The 25,669-nt window shown below is 35.7% G+C and overlaps 1 long non-coding RNA gene across 1 annotated transcript; it reads right to left on the bottom strand.

Moving 5' to 3' along the window:
- Positions 1-18,117: 18,117 nt before the first annotated feature.
- Positions 18,118-20,422, bottom strand: LOC113079362 (uncharacterized). Its single transcript, XR_003281696.1, has 7 exons — positions 20,311-20,422; positions 19,871-19,993; positions 19,737-19,764; positions 19,550-19,603; positions 19,250-19,297; positions 18,362-18,428; positions 18,118-18,273 (listed from the first exon to the last, which is right to left on the bottom strand). It is a non-coding gene; the product is annotated as an uncharacterized LOC113079362 (long non-coding RNA).
- Positions 20,423-25,669: the final 5,247 nt, after the last annotated feature.

Below are 25,669 nucleotides of genomic sequence, written 5' to 3'. Positions count from 1 at the left end.
GTGAGAGAGGAAAGACTGAGCGAGTGAGGAGAGAAGCTCTGGAAAAATAGAGATGGGGCTCTCCATCATCTTTCCATATGAGCTGAGAGATAAATAAATAAAATTAAGTTGTTTTCCATGTAATGAAATGTGATCAATAGTATTCAAAAATACACCAGGAATATAGTTATCTCCATTAGCTCAATGGCAGTCTACCTGTTCAGTGAATTGTTCATTACAGGCACCTGGTGACCTGAAACAATGCAACCACATCATTTAACAAAAGACACAAAAACCCAAACACTCTCTTTATGAACAACAAACATTTTCTGGGTATGAATAATGGTAGAAACTATAGAATAATTGTTATCTGACTCCAAAATACATTGCATTTATGACAGAGAAGATTAGTAATACATTTTGTTTGTAATGGATTTTTTCTCTCTCTGATGCAATATGCAAATATACACTTTCCTTAGGCATTTGTATTTGCTTATGGTTTATGCAATATAGCTCCCTAAATGTATTACATAGGACAGGAGCAACACATAAGTAATTTTCATACCATGATTTTGTAAGGCCAAATGTGTCCAAGCCAACAGATAATGACAAATGTGGCTGTAGGAATTTTACCTTTCATGAAGCATCTGCTCATCTGTCAGAAAACAAAGGAACATATTAAATTACAAAAAATGTAAAGCTGAAACTGCAATTTGTTCTGAATAAGACTTACACACATGTAAATTTATAGTTGGTTAATGACTGGTGAACAAGGCAAAAATCTATTAGTTAGGAATTAATTTACATTCTAATGATAGTTTCACACCAAAATGACAATCACAACCAAAAACAGAGGTGTTAATTAAAGGACCTAAAAACTCTGCATGTGATAACCTAGAACACTGTCTAAGACTTGATGGTTGCTCTGTCAATTCTTCATCATCAGTTAGGAACCTAGGTGTGCTATTTGATCGCAATCTTTTCTTAAAAAAGAAAACCACCCACTTTATTGGGTGGTTGTTCTGCACGCTTAGTGAGCAAACTACAGCTAGTCCAAAAGGCAGCAGCAAGAGTTCTTAAAAGAACCAGGAAGTATGACCATATTAGCCATATTAGTTTAACAAACTGAAAAAAGTGTAAAAATATTATTTGTCTCAGTTTAAGATACTTAATATGATATATATGAATTGTTTATGTGAATTATTTTGTTGGTGTCATTTCCACGTAATGTTATGGAAATTACATAGTTTGTTCAGAAAAATGACAATTCAGAAATAGTGTTTCATTATTCCCTATAGTTAAAGAAACAACCCATTTATCCTGGCACATAACTGTATGTACAGTATGAGATGTAAGGATTGCGTGGTACTAGGTTACCAGTTTCTTGGCCATTTCCCTGAAGTCTGCAGGTAGTCGCGGAAATCCTATTGTTGACTGGCTGATGGGCATCTCCTTCATACCCTGGGATGCTACTGTAAGTAATAACAAATTACAGCACATTTATACTGAAATTAATGACATTTTCTTCATTATATTACAAGAAGTTTAAAACAAACTTTGTCTCTTCTATTTAAGGTCCAAAATGATTAAATAAAAAATTTAATATTATTAAACCAGTTACCTGTAGCCCAGTGGACTAGAAAAGAGAGCAACAGAACCTCTCTGTATAATCCCATTTTGCCGTTCCCTGTTCTCTTTCTCCAGATACACCTCTGTGGACATTCAATGATTTCAGTGAATTCATCACGTTGCAATGAACGCACAAAAAAATAACTGCAAAAGCTGTATCTAGTGGCTGCTTTTTTATCTGTAATGGCACCATCTGACAAAGATAAATCACATGCAGACAATACAGACATATCTATTCAATTGCATCAATGTTTGCATTGAAGAGAATATCTTTGCATTATTTAAATATGAAAGAACAAAAATGAAACTGTAGATAGCCTACTCAAATCATCACGTCAAATATGTATAGGCAGGATATTTGAATAATGAACAAATCACATAAGATAAAATCCCAAGGAATATTCCATTAAATGGAGGTTTCTACTGCAAAAACCAGAACCGTATGCATCTTATTTTGCAGTTTCAGTATGGTTTCTGTAGGCATGCCAATTGACTCTCAGATACTGCCTATCATTCCCTGCATTATCGTATGAGGATTTGGGATGAGTGCAAGGATGCCGCCTGTGTAAGATCACTCTCCCTGGAATACAGCTAGATAAAAACAGGGTTTATATCTGACCTAGCAAAGCTGTAAAACAAAACAAATCTGTACAGTTTAACTGATGATTTGGTTTCCTTCGATTTGAATAGTGTATCTGTTTTGGCCCTGCAGTATTATGCCACTTATAAGAATATTCTCAATGGATGAACTGAGTACACATCTGACAGATTTGACGAAAGAAAAAAAAACATTTTATAGCCTGCCTCATAGTTAAGTGAATGAACCATGGTAAATAAGTTACATAGGTTCCCTCAAATGACACAGTCATTTATACTTGTTTAAATATTTAAGAAAACAGAAATAGACTAAAGCAATAAACTATAACCAGGAATTCGATTATACAGTAAAAATGTAATGGCGGTACTTACTGTGAGCGATGATCTTCAGATGACACCAGTGCAGCTGACAATCTGCTCAACAGGTGCACACTGGGTTCATTTCTACATGGTTTTCCACTCTCAAGTCTTCTTAACCCCTCCCAACACAGAATATAGGAGACTGTTTGTGTCAGCTAGATGAAATTATTTTGTGCGGACAAGATTTGACTCCATCATCTTGCATTTTTTTTTAATAACTTTTTAAATAATCTTAGGCATAAAGCAGAGACTTTTCTTATAACAGTTGAGATTAATATTGGAAATAATATGCTAGACTGAACGCAGGGGTTAAAGCAAAAACAACAACAAAAAACCTATCCTAAGCCTGATCTTTTTTTCCAGGGGTTGCGGGGATGAACACATGCACAGGGTTATTTGGCAAAAAAAAAAAGAAAAAAAGAATAGAAAAATAATTTCCTTGAAACTAATTAGTAACGTATCTGCCATTGCCATTAGCCCTTGACAGGCTCAGACTACAGATTACGGTGGGGTATTTGAAACAGCAATACCAAGAAAGGTTAATCATTACAATATGGTGCAAACCCATGTAACATTAAGGATGCTTTTGATATCAAGTTTTCCACTTTGTCCTTGATGGGGTGCCAGATGACCTACAATCTAAAACATGACATTTCTGAAATTGTTTTGTTCAAAAGAAATAATAGTACATTTAATACTAGGAAATGAATATAAAATATGAATTATACACAGACAGTTCACTTCAGAAAACTACAGTTTAGTTCAAACAACAACAAAAACATTAAAATGGTCCAATAACTGGTAACTTAAACAGGATTTGTACAGAAACTGCAAAATAAAAAATTTCGCTTTTTATTTGGTTTTCAAGGACTAAATCAGATTTAATTTATCAATCAATAGTGTTATTACATTTCAAATTCTAATAAACTAATTAAACACAACAACATGGTACAAATAAAGAGCAGCACAAGCAAAGAATGCAATGTGGCAACTTTAACATTTGAAAGGATACTATGGCAAAGTTATCGCTCTCCTTATTCAAACAGATTTTTTTCATGAATATATGATTGACCTGAAGAATTAAAGCTAAGTCATACACTTGGAAAATTATGAGCTTTATCACGCTCATAGAAACTAGGGGTGTAATAATACACTTAGCTCACAAGGTGAGACAAAATGCAGATACTTGGTTCACTAGCACGAGACAACGTCTTATGTTTATAAGAGCAAAAACTTTTGACTGGCTAGTAATGTTAGTTTGGATGAGAGTGAAATCTGTGTTCCTCCCATACATTGGTAGACTAACTCATGAACTCGATCATGATATCTACAAGTGTTTTTAAATGTAGGACGACTTTTTTTCCCTGCAGCCAAATGCAGCATGCCGAAGGTCTGGCGCGGTGCCAGAGAATTTTAAGCCCTGTGAACATAACTTACTGCCTTTTAAGTACAAGCTGAATTATGTTGGCATGGAGTTAATGAGTTTGATGTACTGTATTAAAGTCAGATGTTGCATTAAGAGGACAATTAGATATTTCTAAGAGAATGCACAATTATTTGGTCCCTGGTGGCTTGTTAAGTTAAAAAAAGAAACATGCTGTGTATACAGTAGTTCACCCTTGGGTATTGTAAATTAATGGCCAAATGTCAAAAACAGCAGTTGGACTGCTAAATTAGACTTTAAGCTAAACACAAAATCAGGACAAATCCATGAAAACTGAATAGACACAATTAACTTAAAATGTTCTACCAAGCAGTTTATGCTACAAATCATAATAGAAATAATAAGTGAATAATTTGAGCCAGTCCCTGCATATCTGGACAAATTTAAAATAAACAGAAAGACCGGTTCAATTTCACTTATTTTGCCTTTCATCTCTGTGGACTCATTTAGCAAACAAGTCTGGACTGTCCTCTCCCCTGATACCTTTACACTAATGGTTAGTGATAATGAATAGTACAACAAAGATGCTTTTGTGTAGCCTATACGTAGGGATCAATACAGACATGCATTGTATAATTTGTATCTTTTTTTTTTTTCAAAAACACTATAAATCCACATTTATAATTAAATTAATTAACTTTCACTTATTATGGCTATTCATTTGTGCCCGTTTTTTTTTTGGCGGTCGTGGGTCACTGAAGTGATCTAGAAAAAAAAGAGATTTAATTTAAGAGTACAATTTCACACATAATACACATTATTATTATTATAGAATCAAATAAGATGCTTATGCCTGGTTACATGTTCAAAAAACAGAGGACTGACCTCAAGATAATTTTCTGTTGTAATAAGCTCAACAATATTTTGAAGAACAATAATTTATTCAATTTAAGAAACAGACTACCCAGCTAACACAGTTACGTTGTGACGACGTAACTGGACCAGACCATATTCGTTGCAGCGACATCCCAAATAACGTTCCAGCGACGTAACTTTGTGATTCCCATATCCGTCGTGGCGACGTTATAGTGGAACGTCGCTGGAACGTGAGGAGTACGTCCCAGCGACCAAACTGTCACGTTATGAGGACGTTACTATAAAGTACCATATTGATCGCAGCGACGTACCATATAACGTTCCAGTGACGTAACTTTGTGATTCCCATATCCGTCGTGGCGACGTTATAGTGGAACGTCGCTGGAACGTGATGAGTACGTCCCAACGACCAAACTGTCACGTTATGAGGACGTTCCTATAAAATACCATATTGGTCTCAGCGACGTACCACATAACGTTCCAGTGACGTAACTTTGTGATTCCCATATCCGTCATGGCGACGTTATAGTGGAACGTCGCTGGAACGTGATGAGTATGTCCTGACGACCAAACTGGCACGTTATGAGGACGTGACATTACAGGATCATATTGGTAATTCATATTTTCACCTCACCATTACCTTGAAATACATAAAGAACTAATCAACTCAATCCATCTCTGGTGCAAAAATAAACCTTATGTAATCTAATTATAGGGGATTCATAGTTAATACATTATTTACATACACGCAATGCAAACAAATACAAAAACATTACATTCTAATATAAAATAGACAAAAACACACTGCATTCATTCACAAATCAATATTTATTCAGCACTACTTTGTACAAATACGAAGCCAAAACATTTTGAACATCGCACCTGTTCTTTAAACATGCAAAATGTTACTAAGTTATGAGCACAGAAAACTAAACACATCAATTCATAGATTACACAATATAAACAATAGAAAATTTTTGTCTTAAAGATGGGGAGATGGTTAATGACGTTATTAGTGAAAATTAAAAATAATTATCAGTAAACTTATTGATACAACATAATTTAGTGCAACAAAAAATACATGATAAATAGATATGAAACAATTCAGCAGATACTGCACCGAGATACTGCACAAAGTAAAACTGTGAGCGTCATATATGAGGCTCCTGGTATAAATGTCTGATGGTGATGTGCTTTAATTACACGACATGCAGGAAAAAATTTAGGCTAATTCATGCGCACGATTTTCTATTTCATTCCCTCGATTTGCTAAAACGTGTACACTATTTATACATCAAGAGAACGAATTAGTAAATTGTGCATACGATTTAGCAAATCAATTAAATGTAAAAGTAATCGTGCACGTTTAGTACATAGAGGGAACGAATTAGTAAATCATGGACATGATTTCTTTCTTTTTCTTGCATGTCATGATCAGGGCTCTGTGCTCACTATCAGAGGATAAACCTAAACAATAAAGCAATTACCAAAGAACCATAATTTTTGAGCTTCTCAGAAGAAAAACATTCATAAAGCGTAAAGATATGAAAAATGAACAATATAGAGATTTCTAGCATCTCTCCTGTATTATTTGTCCCACCCGAAAAAACAAATTCTTTTAAGAAAATGAGCATATCGACTTTCTCAGAAGAATCTGTGATCTGTGATTACTGACTGTGGAGAAGACTCTTTCAGACAGTGCTGAGGAGGCAGAGTTAGGTGCTGGACAGCTGATAGAGAAGAGGAAGAGGGTGTTTCTTACCCCAGCAGCAGAAGACAGGCTCTTCTGAGGGAAGGACAGGAGGCTTGCAGTGTTGTGCTGTAGAACAAGGCTTCTTCTCAGCACCTGATCTTCAGAAAAGAGTTCCTCTAGTGTAGAGTCAGACACTCAGACTTCTTGCAAACTGGAATCTTTTAATAACATTTAGCATATTATTGTAGCCATGTTCATTGTTTTTATTATAACACATGGCAAGCTTATGAGAAAATTGTTAAACGTGTTGTTCCTCCTCTTCTTCATCCTGGACCTGCACTGTCAACATCCTCTGAGCTGAAAGGGAGGTTCATCTTGTTAATGTTGCTCATGGATGTTCACAACCAGTCAAAAATCTGGAATATTTTCTTTATGGTTTTCAAGAGAAGTCTCTTCTACTCACCAAGGCTAGATTAATTTGATAAAAAAAAATTTTTAATTGTAAAAAAATAAATAATAGAAAACAGAAAGAAAGAAATAACAGTTTTCATACTCTTTTTTGAATATACTTAAACATATTTATTGAAATAATTATTAGGCAAAGCTGAATTTTTCAGTATCTTTACTCCAGTCTGCAGTGTCACATGATCTTTTTCATATACTGATTTGCTGATCGGGAAACATTGCTGATTAACACAAATCAATGCATTTACATGCACCCAATCGCATTATTGCCGCTAAGATCAAAGTGTACATCTGCTCATGACATACATGATGTAAATCACATCTGCAGTTAGCTTACTACGGTTGTTAGTTCCACTGAACTCTATTGGTAAAGAAGGAACTTGTGACCAAAGTTGGTTTTAGGGAAACGCACCCCATATTAGAAATGATGGGGAAGAAAACTTAGCATTTCTGGAAAGTTGAATTTTTTCTTCATTATTATTTTATAAAACACAAAGTTCAAAACATTGAAAAAAAGGTAATCTTTTGTAAAATTACAAAAGTCTTCTCTACCACTGGTTTTCAATTTTATGCATTCTTGCTATTAGCCAACCACCCCCAAATAAAATAAATAAATAAAATAAATAATAAATAAATATAACTGTAGTGTAGACAAAATGTTTGGGCAGCACAACTGTTTCCAACACTGATAATAATCAGAAAAATGTACTGAGCAGTAAATCATCATATTAGAATGATTTCTGAAGATCATGTGACACTGAAGACTGGAGTAATTAATGCTGAAAATATAGCTGTGCATTATAGAAATAAATTAAACTTTTAAAATATATTTAAAACTTTTGACCAGTTGTGTACATTGCCACATTTAAATGAAAACTCAACTTGTAATAAACAAAGCACACATTCTCAAAGAACTTACATTCTGGTGATAACTTCCTTCCCTAACTGCTGTCAGTTCCCTTCAGTCATTCCCAGACCTCCTTGTTTTAATCTTTCCCTCAAATCTACAGAAACAAACATCATTTTACAGACAATTTGGATAAGTCACGAATTGCAATAGTTATATAACTATAATCACAATGCTAAATTATATATATATATATATATATATATATATATATATATATATATATATTATAAATATATATATTGAATCGGCACACAAGTATACTATCGGGATAGTATTGAATTGTCAGATTAGCGTATCATTCCAGCCCTAGTTACTACAGTCAAAACAATGAAACTCTCTTCAAGAGCGCACAATAACTGATATTTAAAACTGTTAAAAGAAAAGGCTCAAAATATTGCACACATATAATACACAACAATATCTCTTCTTTTGGTGTTTTGAACATTTCTGTGAGTAATGCTTCACGCTGTGACTCTGTGTTGCTTCAAGTGCATCATTCTGTGCACTGGTTGTGTTTACGTGCTGCACGCTGTATAGGAGACATTCCCTTTCGTATTATAATACATTAGAACAATGATAGATTCTTGTTCTGTCCCATCTACCACATGTTGCTGCCTTCATTACTGTGCTATACATTTAAAAGAAATGTATTTTACACACACATACATTATACACACACACACACACACACACACACACATATATATATAGACGGTTTCAACGGCAACAACATAAACAAACGTTACTGCGCATGCGCGCTTTTGTGGACCTAACCTAACCGGTAGACTTCCAAATAGAATCAATAACAACAGCCAAGTCCCTCTAGAGTAGATATTTTTTGATAACAAACAAAATATGTTTGCTGCGTGGATCAGGCGGACTTAATGAAAATGCAAATTCATCCTTTGCCAGCAGGAGATGTTTTAAAGCATAGACATAAAGTGCGAGAAATAGAGGTTTCCCCAGTAACAGCTGTAAACAAAGCAGAGCTACGCTCACACGATGCTTTATCAGGAATATAACATGGAAGTCTTCCTTCAGAAATACAGCGATATAAAAACACCTGTGCCTCGTTTTGATATTTAAACATATAAATGTTAGGAATTATTAAACGTGCAGTACGTAACGTTACTCATGTTTAATCAACGAAGCCTTTTTGAAAATCGATCAGTTTTAAAATTGTGGCGAGTCTAAAATATATAATACAAATTCCCATACAAATAAATAAATGTATGGGAAACATCCCGCAGCACAACCACCTGAGCCCAACTTCAGTCTACTCATCAGTTTGAGACCAAAAGTTTGGACACACCTTCTCATTCAAAGAGTTTCCTTTATTTTCATGACTATGAAAATTGTAGATTCAGCGCTTGAGTCTTCAACTTCTATTTAGAATTAATTTCTAGAATTAATTTCACCATCCTTGACGTCACTTCATTTAAAAGTAAACGAGAGGCGTTGACGCCCCGTGTGATGGGGCGTTATATGTCTGGATACCGCTGCACAAATCTTTCAACAACGAGAAATGTAGTTCCTGCACGGACTTACATCCAGGACAGCAGAATGGTCAGGATGACCTGAAACACATAACCAACTGAAATCAATTTAAAAGTATTTAGTCTTGCCTGAGTGATGCTGAAACAACCAGGTTTAGTTTTTCACCCAGGAGAAACTGCTTTCTGTGGAACAGTCTCCATGAAGAATGATCTCTTGATCCTGGATCCTTGCTGCCATCCACACAGAGATGATTTGGAGGATATGTGGTTGTGTCTAAAGGGTAATGAATCAATGTTACAAGAATACTGATAGCAGCACTATTGATCCTGTAACTTATGTAAATGTTTTCAGTACCGAACAAGTCAGGAACCAAATTAGTACCAGTTCTTGAAACCCATCTCTACTTGTAATAGTTGTCTTGTTGCTGCTGCCCAGACTGTCTCTTCCCCTGATGATAAATATATGTGTTCATTTTAAAGCAATAAATAATACATTTAAATTACTAGGTGGTAACAAATATATTTCCTTATAAGGAACTCACTGAATCATGGACTCAACTGGTGGTTGTCAGGCCCTAAGAAAGTGAACAATTTGTTTACTTTTTGTGAAACGAAAGTATCAGATCAATTTGAGAATTAAACTAGCATTAAAAAGCATGCATGTGAAAAACACCATCAACACCAATAATGAACAGATGACAGAATTTACAAGTCTGCCACTTGAGGGAGAAAAGGGGAAATTATTAATCCCACATAACGTTACACTGAACATGATTTCGGCAGCCTCGGTCTAATTAACGTTAAACTTTATATTTAACGTTATATCGGTTTATATTCAAGTTCACAGCATGGCTAGCATGAGCATCATCAAGCTCGAGCAGCAGGTATTCAAACAAACTAATTAACGTTACTACGGTTAAAAATTTTATTATTAGAAAGTTAATACTGTATAGTTTATAGTGATACATTTCAAATAATTTAAAACAGGTAAGGTTATATTCGATTTTAACAGTTACCGTTACCTTAGACCACCTCTGAGACTGCTTTTGAGCTAATTAACCAAACCGAGCATTTATTTATTAAATTGAAAGAGAAAACCTACAAAAATACAAAACACTACTCCTCTTTGATGGCATTTAACGTTATATCAGTTAAAATCTATGAATAAAAGTAGATTTATAGGACTTACCTTTCCTCCGTGTCCGTCTGCTGGAAGTTGACCGTTACAAAATGACGGGCACGCGCACGTCGCGCACTTCACTCAGAAAGTGAAATTATTTTAACATGCTTGATTAATTTTTTTGTATATTTCCCAAAGAATATACTGTTCAAATGGTATCTTAATAATAATAATACATCTAGTGCAATAATATTAAAAGTTATCTGAAGACCAGCTGACCACGTCGCTACAACGTCCCCAATGGGACTAACTAGCGACGTCTTTTGAGTACGTGCCCACAACGTTTCTGGGAAGTTAGCCAAGATTTTAAAAAATGGAACTTTACCACGACGTCCTCACAACGTTCTGTGTTTGCTGGGTATATGCAAAAATGTAAAGTAGTTCTTCCTAGTGGCTTGTAAGAAAGTGTGCAAATTAACCTGCTGCAAACTCTCGAATATCTGTAGGCCTTTTCAGAAAGACAGAGAAAGAGAGAGAAGGGATCCTCTCTCTCTCTCTCTCTCTCTCTCTCTGTGCGTGTGTGTGTGTGTGTATATAGGTTGAGTGATCTTGATGGACAAACATAAATAATAAAACATAAAAACTGACCTATAATTCCACCTCTGTATGAGACCTTCAATATTTTTCATTAGCTAACTGTCTTCACCAGGGGCCTGCCCTGTACCATGATGGTGGCTGAACAAATTCAGAGTTACAGGATTAGTTTTGAGTTAACAAAACCAAACCTCTCCAATCCGGCTTTGTTGGTACCATGATGCTGTTCATCAACTTTCTTGGTCAACTCAGGCTTTGATCCTGAGTTTATGGAGAGCATTCACATGCATGTGTGACATCACAGTTGAACAGCCAATCACGAGCCTTGCAACATAAAACATGTTTGATTTACTTCTCGTGAGAGACCCAGCGAGATTCAAAACTAAAGGTTAAAGGTTTTGCTAAAGGTTAAGAGATTGAAGAATATGACAAATTTAAAAGTCATATGAAACATTAAAAAGGACAAATAAAATAAATAATCTTGCTCTAACAGTGCAGTGACAAGTGAAACTTTTTAACTTAGTTTATACATTTTAAAATATTTAGTGATAGACTGAAACATGTATGGTCAGATTTTTTATTTTTAAATAGTTCAATCTTTTGATATTACAGCTTATTTATATTACATGATCTGTATACATCAATTATATGATATAAATAACTAAAATTGCTTGTGTTAAAAAGATAAATAATAATAATAATATGAACCAAAATAATTAAATAAATCATAAAATCACTAATTATCATTAAAGCCAGATCTCTCTTTTTTTTATTTTATTTTTTAGCAAAACTGGAGTGACTTTGTGTCAGACATGTTACTTCTCTCACACCTGGGGCCTGTACCATGATGGTAGCTGAACAAATTCAGAGTTACAGGATTAGTTTTGAGTTGACAAAACCAAACCTCTCCAATCCGGCTTTGTTGGTACCATAATGCTGTTCATCAACTTTCTTTGTAAATTCAGGCTTTGATCCTGAATTTGTGGAGAGCGTTCACATGCATGTGTGACATCACAGTTGAACAGCCAATCACGAGCCTTGCAACATAAAGCATGTTTGATTTACTTCTCGTGAGAGACCCAGCGAGATTCAAAACTAAAGGTTAAAGGTTTTGCTAAAGGTTAAGGGATTGAAGAATATGACAAATTTAAATGTCATATGAAAAATGAAGGAGGACTAATAAAATAAATGATCTTGCTCCATCAGTGTAGTCACAAGTGGAACTTGTTAACTTAGTTTATACATTTTAAAATATTTAGTGATAGAGACTCAAACATGTAAATTCAGATTTGTAATTTTTTAAATAGTGCAATCTTTTGATACTACAGCTTATTTATATTACATGATCTGTATACATTAATATTTTTTTAAAATAATGTATAATAACTGTTAAACTAAAATTACTTGTGTGTAAGAGATGAATAATATAATATATAAATCATAAAATGACTCGCTTATTATCATTAAAGCCAGACTTCTATTTTTATTTTTTTTAAGCATAAGTGACCTTTAATTTGGAGCAAGATCTCACATCTGATTGGTTCACCTTCAGTTTGAGCTCTCTAACCCAGAACATAACCTGCCCCAGAGCGGATTAGCCGTGCAGCGTAAAATACCATGGCAACGAACACTGATTAAAGCCCGGCTACTTTCATAGTACCTAAAACGCAGGGTTGGCGAAAACTAAGATGAAACATAGCTGGCTAGCCAACTAATCCAGCTTCATGGTACAGGCCCCAGATTGGTCCACCTTCAGTTTGAGATCTCTAACCCTGAACATAACCTGCCCCGGGGCAGGTTAGCTGTGGAGTGTAAGTTATTATGGCAATGAATAACGCGAAAACCCAAGCCACTTACGTTTACATTTAAATTAAATGACTGAACAAAAAAAAATAAAAAATAAAATAAAAAAAATAAATGAATAAATAAAATAATTAATGTAGGAAATGTTCCAAAGACTGGGGGGAAAAATATGTCAATGACTTGCTGAAGTGCACGAAAACCAGCTATAAAATAACGTATTTCTCTCTTTCTCTATACTGTACATAAATAAATACAATTAAATAAATGTATGCATTTAGCAGACGCTTTTATCCAAAGCGACTTACAGTGCATTCAGTATATATATTTTTTACCTAACATAATATATTAAGTATATAAACTATATTATAGCCTATATTATTATGTAAAGTATAATAATATACACTATAATATAATATAATATTGTAGGCCTATTGTATTATAGTTATTATATCCAAGTTGTCTGTCTGGAACGCAGAATTAGGTTAACGTTTATAAACGTTCATTTACTACTATAAGGTGACATTTAAGCACTTGAAAAACGGAGAGCGACTCCTAAGTAGCACTTAAAGCACGGCTACATTGTTGGGAAACGCACGTGAAACAATAACGAAGGATCGTAAAATGCCGATCGTAAAATGAGAAAACGTTCTTAAGCACTAAGATCAATCTTTATCAGGAAAGCCCTGGCTATTCAGCTAGCTTCATGGTACAGTAAAATCACACACCATTTGGATTTTATGCAAATCAATAAATACATTTAACGTTAATTAAAATAATTCATCGACGTTTGTGGTCTCAATGGGCTGCGTTGGATGATATCATTTATGATGATATCATTTACTCCATTTAGCAGCGCGTCATAGCAACTAAATAAAACAACAACAATAAAACAAAAGAGGTGGCTTGGTAAAGTCACTGAATAGTTTTCATTCGCTCTAGCGGTCTACAAACCGAGACAGATGGCATGTAAGGTTGTTGCCCACCGGTAAGTGAGATTTTATGTGTTAACGCGATATTTCTCTGCTAGTTTCTACTATTAATTATAACTATTTCTAACCTTTCTCCAATACACGTAACGTTAGGCAAGGTCGCTTAGCTCAGCTAACCCTACAATCAACCAAACGCGAAGTTAAACATTTAAAAAAAATAAACCAATCCATAAAATAAATAAACAGGGCTCTCAAGTTTTGAACTGAGTTCAGAGTGAGATTTTGCCCGCGGTCGCGATGGCGGCAGGGGTTTGATGGGGACGGGTGTCTGATCTCATAAATGACACATATTCTTACAAATAAAATAATATTTATTTAATTCAGCATTTATTTGTGTGTGTGTGTGAGAGAGAGAGAGAGAAAAAATGGTCAGTGCTGTTTATAGTAGGTGTTGGTAGCTGGTTTTGAGGCCAGGGGTTGGTGGCTCCCATTTGAATCACTGTGGTTCCAGGCCAGCCATTTTTCACAGTTCCATCAAGTGCTAAACTGTTCCTGGTTTAGGTCTTGTTTAATCCCACCATGGAGAAAACCCTCTCAGCATAGGTATTTGAATGAGCAAGCACTAACACTAATGCAGCTATTTTAGAAAGCCTCCCTGCTTATGTCCCTCACACCTTGATGGACACAGGAGTTATCTTGTGTGCAGACTAAGCACCAGTAAAAAGAGCTGGTGGTTCCCATTGTGATGAATGGTGATCGGGTTGACCACTCCTTCTTAAAGGAACACCTACAGGTGGCTGCTCTACATAACCCTCTCTTTTTCCCTGTTTCCAGTGGGTTCTCCACTGTTTCCTCTATGGTCCTCCACAGTCTCTTCCATGCACCCATCCTCTACTGGCACCCTAACTCCCTCCCCTACTGTATTCTCCACAGCCTCCTCCTTTGACCTAGCCACCTTTTTAGGGAGCTGGGCCCGCATTCATAAAGATTCTAAGAATCCTCTCAGAAAACTCTTAATTTAGCTTAAAAACTTTTACGTAGGAGTCTTAGCTTAAAAGCGATTCGGGACCGATCTGAGAGCAACTCTGAGTAAGGAAAAGACAAAAAACGTTTATCTTAGTGAGGAGGCGGGGTTGAACCGGTTGCTATGTATGACACAATCTTTTGAAGACTCTGATTGGCTGGTTGTCCAAGAAGGAAAAAAAAGAGTGATTTTAAGTATAGGGTCTATTCTAATCCTCACTTTAAATTTACATGCGTAATTTTTCCTATTTGACCGTTCTCTCTCTCTCTCTCTCTCTCTCTCACACACACACACACACACACACACACACACACACACACACACACACACACACACACACACATTATATGTGTGTATATGAATTCTATTTTTTTATTTACCATGCTTTTAATTTCCTATAAGGTATTTGATTGGCTTAGAATGATAAAAATTGTTCCACTCTTTCCAGTTACAGTGATTGCTGTCCTATTTAATTGGCGGTTTGAGTGTTGGTTTAAATGTATTAAACATGGAATCAAAGCCAAGAAGAGCGAGAAAGCCAAACTGGACAGAGGAACAGTGTTTACTGTTAGCCCAGTTAATGGATGAACACAAGGCCATTCTTAAAGGAAAATTCAGACACAGCAAGGGACAAGAAGCAGACATGGGACAAACTATTAACGGTTCATTCCCCCTGCTTGTGCGCACCTAAGCCTGCTATATTCATAAATGCAGTTTTTTGAGCTTGCAAGGTGGGAATGTCCAGTGGAAACGAAATGAACTGCGACACAATAAGATGTTCTGAAAGTGCTGTAATTGTTTGTGTGATCACTCTGCTTACAGAAGGTTGTGACAGACCCAAATCATCACTATTGCATTGTTGCATGTTCCCAGTTGCCAAATATTGTAATGTAGTGATTACTTTAATTTATATATTAAATTATATTATATTAAATTATTATATAATCTATACCGTCTTATTAACTCATTGTCATCCATTGTCTGCAACACATTTCTTCTGCCTCTTCATCTTTCTGCCATTTTCTCCTCTGCTAAAGAAACTCTTAAGCCTCTTAAAAGTCCTCGTCTGTGCTCATAACAAATTTTACCTTAAGACCTCTTTTAAGGGATAAGATGCTTTCTGAATTACTTTTTTCTTTACTAGGATTTTTTCTTTAATTTTAAAAGTAAACGCCCACATTTCTAAGAATTTTCTTAGAATTTTGTCACTAGGAACTACTTTTTGCATCAAGATTCTTTATGAATACGGGCCCAGATCTTTTAGAACAAAGCATGAAAGATTGCTCCTTTGCCTCTTCCCTGACATCTTTGAAATAGACGAATGCAATAATCAATATTATACATTGGATAAAATATAATGAAATAGCCTAGGCAAAACGTTTTGAAAATGGGGACCAGGATGAGGTGCAGTAAAAATAAAAGGAAAGAATTTTTTTTTTTTTTTTTTAACTATTATGGATACTGCCATACAAGTATTATGGATAGGCCTATTATAGAAGTCTCTTATATAAAACTGTCAGAGTAGCCCCGCATCCTCTTCAACGTGTAACTTTGGCAATAAAAAAATAATAGTGGGCTAATAATAGGCACAAAAGCTACGGCCGACCACGTATAATGGCCAAAATTGCGTGCGTGTCGGGGTCATAATAACCATCAGACCAAAACATATCTTAGACTGTTTTTAAAAAATGTTAAATTAATATATTGATAAAAAAAAACATATAGTGAAAATCTGTGTCATTGTCTTGACAAGTCTGTAACCGTAACGTTACCTACTTCAGCGAGCGTCTGGATCTGTGTTGCACACGAGCCTGTAAAAATCTTACCCGGATACAGCAATGCTATTTTCTGATTGGCTGATCGGTAGCTATATTTTTTTTATTCGATTAGCAGGTGCGTGTCAGGGCCTTCGGGGAACTCACTTGATTCCTCTACGTTACCTGTTTCACTGTTTAAAAAAATAGCGCCGCAACTTGGTGGGCGTTGTCCTCGTAATGTCTCTGCGTGAGAAATACAAGGTGTGGCGTGTGAGCGTGTGAACGGGTTGAAATGCGTGAGTCTCACGCCCAATGCGTGAGACTTGAGAGCCCTGAATAAATAAATAAACATTTATGCTTGCGGAGTCGCGTTATCGTCCATTCAAAGAAATGTCTGAAAGCAAGTCTGGTTCAAACACTTAGGCATTATACGTTTGTGACTCGACATATTCACAGACTTGAGTAAAAGGCATTTGTTTAATGGCAGTTTCACAATATCCCATAACAAAAAGATTAAAAATTAGCTACAAGGATGGAAAAACCTGAAATATCTAAGAAAATTCCGATAAAAATGCAGAGAGATCCAACCAAGCAACCAAGATTAACAGCACTGAGCAAAAGATGAACACAAGCGCCGCTAACATTACCTGTAACTTAATGATTAAAACTTAATAGACAGTGTCCTCTTGTGGAAAGACACAGAGACCGGGAACTATTGGAAATACTTAAAACAAATCCTTTGAGGAAATACAATAACTTATTATAACTTCATATATAATATAATATAATATAATATAATATAATATAGGTTCAACAGTGATCGTATTTAGTAAAACTGATATTTCACTGTTTGTTCACTTTTAGTGTGTTTGGGGTTTTTCTTACTCTAAGAACTTTGTTTTTCTCTAACCAGTGAGAAATTGGATATGTGTAGTGGAAGTGAAGCAACAATAACAGAACTTATTGAACAAGGAGAGGAAAATTAGATGTTGTTCCACTTCCACATACTCTGTTGTGTGTTCTGTTGCAACACCAAATGCGTGATATTATACTGATTGGCATGGTTTTATTCAATATTGATTAACTTGAGTGATATTAAGTAACTTGAGTAAATGAATGAATGATTCAGTAACTCGTTTATACAAAAGACATTCATTACAAAACCCTCACTTGTCATAATCTTAGCTGCTGAATGAATTAATGAAAAACTCCAGTTCAAAATGAAACTTGCAAACACGGACAAGCGGAGTGATACAAACAGTGGAAAACCCCAGTTTAATATAATATAATATAATATAATATAATATAATATAATATAATATAATATAATATAATATAATATAATATAATATAATATAATATAGTGTAAAAACCCATGTTTTGTACTATATAATATAATATAATACAATATAATATAATATAATATCATACAGTGATAAAAACCCATGTTTTGTACTATATAATATAATATAATATAATATAATATAATATAATATAATATAATATAATATAATATAATATGTGCAACATTATAAGATAATGTGTTATTATGACTCCACGCCATGTGTTGTTGTTTCTAGGGCAATAACAGTTGCCTCCCCAGGCTCAGTCTACTGAAAAACGCTGGTTTTGTTTCTCAGGAGCATTTTGTGCTGTGCTAGAAAATAGAAAATAGAGTTTTAGTTTTTGTGCATATGGCATTAATATGCCAATAGGCAATATGTATTAAATAACTGTTGAAATACCTTGCAGCGAGGAAAGCCAAAATGACAAGGATAATGACCAAACCGACAGCAGCAGCAATAGCACCATCTGCAGAGTAGAACATTTCACCAAAATATCAATATCACAAAACATTCACTGGTGTCATGACACTTGCTTTAAGATAAATGCTTTATGAAAAATACACTGATATACACTGATATTAACTACATGGTACAACATTTCTAATGTTCACATGCCAAAATAATAGTACTTATTGTTCAATTCTGATAATAATAGATTATAAAGATGATATTAAAAATAATATACAAATCTGTGATTTCCAACACCTGTTGATGTGTTCTATTTTAATACAAATCTTACATGGTTTAACTTTACTAACTCCCTGTTACAACACCACTTGCAGTAATGTTTTCCTGTCCCTTATCTCCAGAACCTTAGGCTTAATTCATAATTCAGGAATATATTTCCTATTTACATTTTTTAAAAGCTTGCTAAAATAATTCAGTTTAGATTAGATTAGTTTGCTCTTTGAGATTTTTCAACTGAAATATGATCCTAAACTTAAGCACTGAATTCGTTTTTTAGGAGTGGCTTCCAAAACAGGAACTTCAGGGAGGTGATTTTTAAAAGGTTCAGCAAAACTAGAGACAGCGAACTTGCATTGTTTATGCAGTCTGCAGTTCCATATCCTCGACCAACAGCGAAATGAGGACACTTATTACTACTGTTATTCTTCTATTTTGTGTGGAATTTCTGAACTGCAGACATAACAAAGACAGTGAAGCCTGGTAAGAAACAGTGTGCATGTGATTTGCAATAAGCTTATTATGCAGGTATATTTTGATAGTGACATGGTGATCAAATGCTTTTTCCATCAGGTGATTTATCTGTTTAAAGACTATACTTACAGTGTTGTCTCACTGAGGAATGAGTTTCGACTGCAGTGGAGGATAAATCTGGAAATACAGTTATATTACAAAATGTCAGTACATGCATTCACAGAATTTGCCTCTAATATCACCACATACTATATCTCTACAACTATTTCCTGAAGGCATTTTTGCGGTACATTTTAAAAAAATCTAGATTATGTGTTCTACTGCAACACTGGACTAAATGTTTTAGGTTATTTTATTTCAGTGTTGCAAAAGATTCAGGATTTAACATTATTCACATTTAAAAGTTAGTATTATTGGCATCTTTAATACCTCCATATGGCCGAGTTGTGCTAAACACTGGATAGATGCTGGTGGAATTGGTGCCTGATATGAGAAACAGAATTGAATGCCATTATTTCTTATTTATTTATCTATTTATTGTAATTTTGTTTTTTGTATTGCTACCATAATGCGGAAAACAAAATACAAAGCGAAACAAAAGTGACATACTACTCACAAGAACATGTGAGGTGTTTGGCATAATCCTAAAAGGGAATAAAAAAACATTACATTTGTACATTACACACAATACTTAAAATAAAGAGCAGTAAATCTATTATGAGAAGATGGAATAACTGTTACTGAACTCACATGACAAGAGACATGGAATTTGACTGAAAATGGACAGTAAGCCACACTGATTCCAGTACGGTTTACTTTTTTGAAGGGATGTTTAAAGTGTGCTACATTTCCTTCCAGGATAGCTGTGAATTGCTAGTGGAGAATTGTGAGACATACAGTAAACATTGTGAAACTTACACACATGTAACAGTTTGCTTCTTTCTGCGAATGCCTATAGTAAAAGTATTTTACACCAAATACTATCAATTCCTATACTAAAAACAATAAAACAGTCATTTAGAAAATTAGTTTTGGTTAGCGTTTTGGGCGAAAATACAATTTAAAAAGTGCATTTGCCATGGTATAGGCTATAGGTGACATTTAATTTTTAAATTATTTATTAGATTTAGGTTTAAAATGAAATAAAAAGCAGAATGGCCTGACAGAGGAGCACTGGTTTTGGTATTTACATCAATGCTCCACTCTGCATCACAGCTGAGGTCTTGCACTTTCACGGCCACAGCGTCGGGCAGGGCGAAGTCGTAGGATGTATCTCCTCTCCGAACTCCTACACACGTTTTAACCTGCTCCGAGAAATGAATCAAATAAATTAAACATGTTGCAATTCGTATTATATTATATTAAGTTACATGTTATATATAATATACATGTAAATGTATTATATTATATTATACTTGCATTAAAAATGAATCAAATAAATTAAACATGTTGCAATTCGTATTATATTATATTAAGTTACATGCTATATATAATATACATGTAAATGTATTATATTATATATACTTGCATTAAAGCAGGTTTTGGAGTTTAACGTCAACTAAAAATAAATGACACCTACACTGAGCTAACGTTAGTCTACTTCACGGTCAGTGTCTGATACAATGCAAGACTATATATATTGGAATGAGCTCCTTTTAACATAAGTGAATTTTATAAGGCACGTCAAATTAACTTGAATAACAAACATAGCTCATAGCCCTAACTTAGCTGTTTTCGTTCTCAAGCGGCACTTGTCGGTGGACGTCATAAAGTTATAAATGCATTTTCGTTAACAACAATATGGAATTAAAATGGGAATTGTAGGCTTCCGTCTTACCTTTGAGTGACGTTCCTTCGACAAGAGAAAAGCAAAAGAACAACGCAAAAAAGCAGAGAGGTCCGCATGATCATACTGTAAATGACGAGTGGCGGCAGTCGAATGAGCCGAGAATGAAAAAATGTCGCATGCTCTCTATCAAGAACGCCCACTGCGCGTGTGAGGACGTGAGCCCAGGAAGCCACTTTCCAACAAACAAAACTTTTATAAAATACGTTGCCTCTTGTATTGCGCTTTAGCCTAAAACGATGGTTCTTTATATTTTTTATAATAACAATAGTAATAATAATAATAACAATAATAAATATAGCTGCAAGCAGCGATACCGGGGCCAAGCCCTGAAGGGCTGTAGCCAGAGCAACGAGCGGGACGAAGCAAAACGGCCAAAATGGAACTTCCATCGGATCGACGTTACCCACCCCAGATTCGATCCCACGACCTCTGGGACTCGGGACCGGTGCCTTAGCTAAGTGCGCCACATTAGTTGACACACAGTTTGCATGGCACAGAAGAGAGGTTAAGGTGAGAGGATGAGTTCACTAAAGAAAGTTGCCTAGCATTTTAAGGTAGTTTAGTCAATCCTGGCAAAATTTACATCCATAGATTCGGCATTACCCGAGGAATAGAAAGAAACCAAGATCATGTTTTTGCAACTAATTGTTCAAAAGCTATAAGCAGACATGTGAATTTTTGGTATCTCACGACCCATAGGTGGCGCTGTTTCCAACTTTGGGATATATTCTCAGTTCATAGTGTTGATGAAGTGTAGCAAGTTTTGTGGCGATTGATCAAAGTACGGCCGAGATACAGCTTCTCGAACAATTTCGATTCAATAGTGTTAACTTCAGAGCATCATAACTCTTTTTTTGACCCAGTAGGTCGAAAAATTCTATTCAGTCATTTTCCGTGCGGCTCGGTCCAAAGATCGTCTGAGGAAATTTTGAGAAGAATTGGGGCCACATTTGAAGGAGGAGTAGCGAAAAAAACGGAATACTGTACTTTTCTTAATGGCCTTCACTGTAATGGCAGGAATTTTAATGTAAACTATTCAATGTGACCAGCGTGGAAGAGAGGAATCAGGTGTACTAAGTTTTATCTTGATAGAAGAAGGTGTTCAAAAGTTATAAGGAAAAATGTGCATTTATGCTATCTCATGACCCATAGGTGGCGCTGTGCCCAAATTCGGCATGAACCCTCAGATCATGGTGTTGGTGAAGTGTATCAAGTTTTAGTTTCGATTGATCAATGTTTGGCCGAGATACAGCCTCTTAACCGATTTTGGGTCGACCTCGTTATGTTCACAATTTAATAACTTTTGAACAAAGACGAATATCAAAAATTTGTTCAGTCATTTCTGTGCGGCTCGGTCCGAAGATCGTCTGTGGTCAATTTCAGAAAAATCAAACCACTTTTGAAGGAGGAGTAGCGTTTAAACGGAACACTTAATTAGCTTAATAGCAATTATTGTAATGGGTAGAAACTTAATGTAAGGTATAGAATGTAATCTCCATGAAGAGCGTAATCATGTGTACTAAGTTTTATCTGTCTAGACCAAAGGGTTCAGGAGTTATTAAAGTTTTAAAAACTGAATTTTTGAACTGGTGGTGGCGCTGTAGAGTTGGTCTTAGAGACCCCAAAGTTGGTCAGATCACTATTGGTGACCATCTCTAGAAGTGTGCCAAATTTCATCATTTTCCCATGTTTCCCTTCATAGGGCTAGCATAGTGATCGATTGTTTTTGCTCGAAAAATTCTACCAAAAACAATCGCTAATATAGCTGCAAGCAGCGATACCGGGGCCAAGCCCTGAAGGGCTGTAGCCAGAGCAACGAGCGGGACGAAGCAAAACGGCCAAAATGGAACTTCCATCGGACCGACTTGACCCACCCCGGATTCGATCCCACGACCTCTCGGGTTTGGGACAAGTGCCTTAGCTAAGTGCGCCACATTAGTTGACACACTGTTTGCATGGCACAGAAGAGAGGTTAAGGTGTGAGAATTAACTCTCAAAAGCCCGAAGCAGCATTTTAGCCAGATTAGCATGCTACGCTAAAAAATGCTAACGTTGCTCAAAGTTAACCAGATAGCTCAGGAGACCCATTAGAGTCAATAGAAACGTGTTAGCATTTTAGCTAATTAGCATGCTAAGCTAATTAGCATAAATCAACCAGCACAGGCACGGTCAACTTCAGAGCTGTACACGTCGGGAACGGGAGTGAATATCAAAAATCTGTTCAGTCATTTCTGTCAGGCCCGGTCTGAACTTCATCTGATAAAATTTTGGACAAAATTGAACAAGATTTCAGGGAGGAGTAGCGAAAAAACTGTATTTCATTCCATTCAATATGGCGGACAGACGCCATATTGGAAAATGAAAATTGAGACATCATCAGATTCGGCATAACCAAAGGAATAAAATGACATAAAAATAACAAAAATTGATCAACATTTACAGTAGTTATAAGGGGTTTTGCAAGAATCGTTATATCTCTTGAACACTAGGTGGCGCTGTCTTCTAACTTCCGGGGTACCTCCGGCACATGGTGTTGATGATGCCTATCGATTTTTGTGAAGATATGTACAGTAGATCAAAAGATATAGCAATTTTTGACAAATTTCAAAATGGCGGACGGGTGGTCCAGGTGGTCTTGACAAAATGGACATCCACAGATTCGGAATGATCTAAAGAATCCATAGACATCAAGAAAATAATTTTCTGATGAATTGTTCAGAAGTTATAAGCAAAAAAGTGCATTTTTGGTATCTCAACACCCATAGGTGGCGCTGTTCCCAAATTTGGCGTGGACCCCCAGATCATGGTGTAGATGAAGTGTACCAAGTTTGGTATCAATTGATCAAAGTTTGGCCGAGATACAGCATCTCAACCGATTTTAGGTCAGTCTTGGTAAGTTCACAGCATCATAACTTTTTTTTTTCACTAGCGTTCAAAAAATTCTGTTCAGTCATTTCTGTGCGGCTCAGTCCAAAGAACATCTGAGTCAAATTTCAGAAGAATTGGACCAATTTTGAAGGAGGAGTAGTGTTTAGACTGAATACTGTACTTTTCAAAATGGCCGCTACTGTAATGGGCGGAGTCTTAATGTAAGGTGTGGAATGGAATCTCCATGAAGAGACAAAATAGATGTACTAAGTTTGATTTTCATAGAATAAGTGGTTCAAGAGTTATTAACGTTTGAATGTTGAATTTTTGGGACTGCTGGTGGCGCTGTAGAGTTGGGCCTAGAGACCCCAAAGTTGGTCAGATCACTATTAATGGTCATCTCTACAAGTGTGCCAAATTTTATCATTTTCCCATGTTCCCTTCATAGGGCTGCCATAGACCCCCATTGGCCAAGAAGAAGAAGAAGAAGAAGAATAATAATAATAAAACGTACAGATACAATAGGGGCTACAGCCCTCTGGGCTTGGCCCCTAATTAAAGCTGCAAGCAGCCTTTCTGGGGCCAAGCCCTTATTGCTCTTTGGCTTTTAAGGTTTTTTCAAGCAACTTTTTCAGCACTTTTTACAGAACAGATAGATTCAGAATTACAGATAAGGTGAAATCAGAAGGTCTGATGAGAACGAACGCAGAATGAAGTTACAAAAACACACTTAATTTTTGATCCCATTTTAAGAAACTTTAGTACAGCTCTTAACCATGTAATAAAGGAATTGAAATGACAACTTTATACCCAATTTTAAATTTTTCCCATACAGGTTTCGAACCCACAACCTCACAGGTTCAGAACCAACGCCTTAGCTAAGTGCGCCACATTAGTTGACACACAATTTACATGGCACAGAAGAGAGGTCAAGGTGTGAGAATGATCTCTCACAAGCCCGAAATAGCATTTTAGCCAGATTAGCATGCTACGCTAAAAAATGCTAACATTGTCAAAGTTAACCAGATTGCTCAAGAGACCCATTAGAGTGAATAGAAAAGTGTTAGCATTTTAGTTAATTAGCATGCTAAGCTAATTAGCATAAATCAACAAACACAGGCACGGTCAACTTCGGAGCTGTACATCTCTGGAACGGGAACGAATATCAAAAATCCGTTCTGTCATTTCTGTCAGGCCCATTCTGAAGTTCATCTGATAAAACTTTTAACAAAATTGAACAAGATTTCAGGGAGGAGTAGTGAAAAAACTGTATTTCATTCCATTCAATATGGCGGACAGACGCCATGTTGGAAAATGACAATTGAGACATCCTCAGAATCGGCATAACCAAAGGAATAAAATGACATAAAAATAACAAAAATCGATCAACATTTACAGTAGTTATAAGGGGTTTTGCAAGAATCGTTATATCTCTTGAACACTAGGTGGCGCTGTCTTCCAACTTCCGGGGGTACTTCCGGCACATGGTGTTGATGATGCCTATCGATTTTTGTGAAGATTTGTACAGTAGTTCAAAAGTTAGAGCAATTTTTGACAAATTTCAAAATGGCGGACGGGTGGTCCAGGTGGTCTTGACAAAATTGAAATCCACAGATTCGAAATGATCTACAGAAACCATAGACATCAAGATCATAATTTTCTGATGAATTGTTCAGAAGTTATAAGCAAAAAGTGCATTTTTGGTATCTCAACACCCATAGGTGGCGCTGTTCCCAAATTTGGCGTGGACCCCCAGATCATGGTGTAGATGAACTGTGAACCAAAGTTTGGTATCGATTGATCAATGTTTGGCCGAGATACAGCATCTCAAC

The sequence above is a fragment of the Carassius auratus genome, unplaced genomic scaffold, assembly GCF_003368295.1.
Source record: "Carassius auratus strain Wakin unplaced genomic scaffold, ASM336829v1 scaf_tig00027803, whole genome shotgun sequence".
Classification (NCBI taxonomy): domain Eukaryota; kingdom Metazoa; phylum Chordata; class Actinopteri; order Cypriniformes; family Cyprinidae; genus Carassius; species Carassius auratus.
This window is presented reverse-complemented; position numbering and strand designations above follow the sequence as displayed.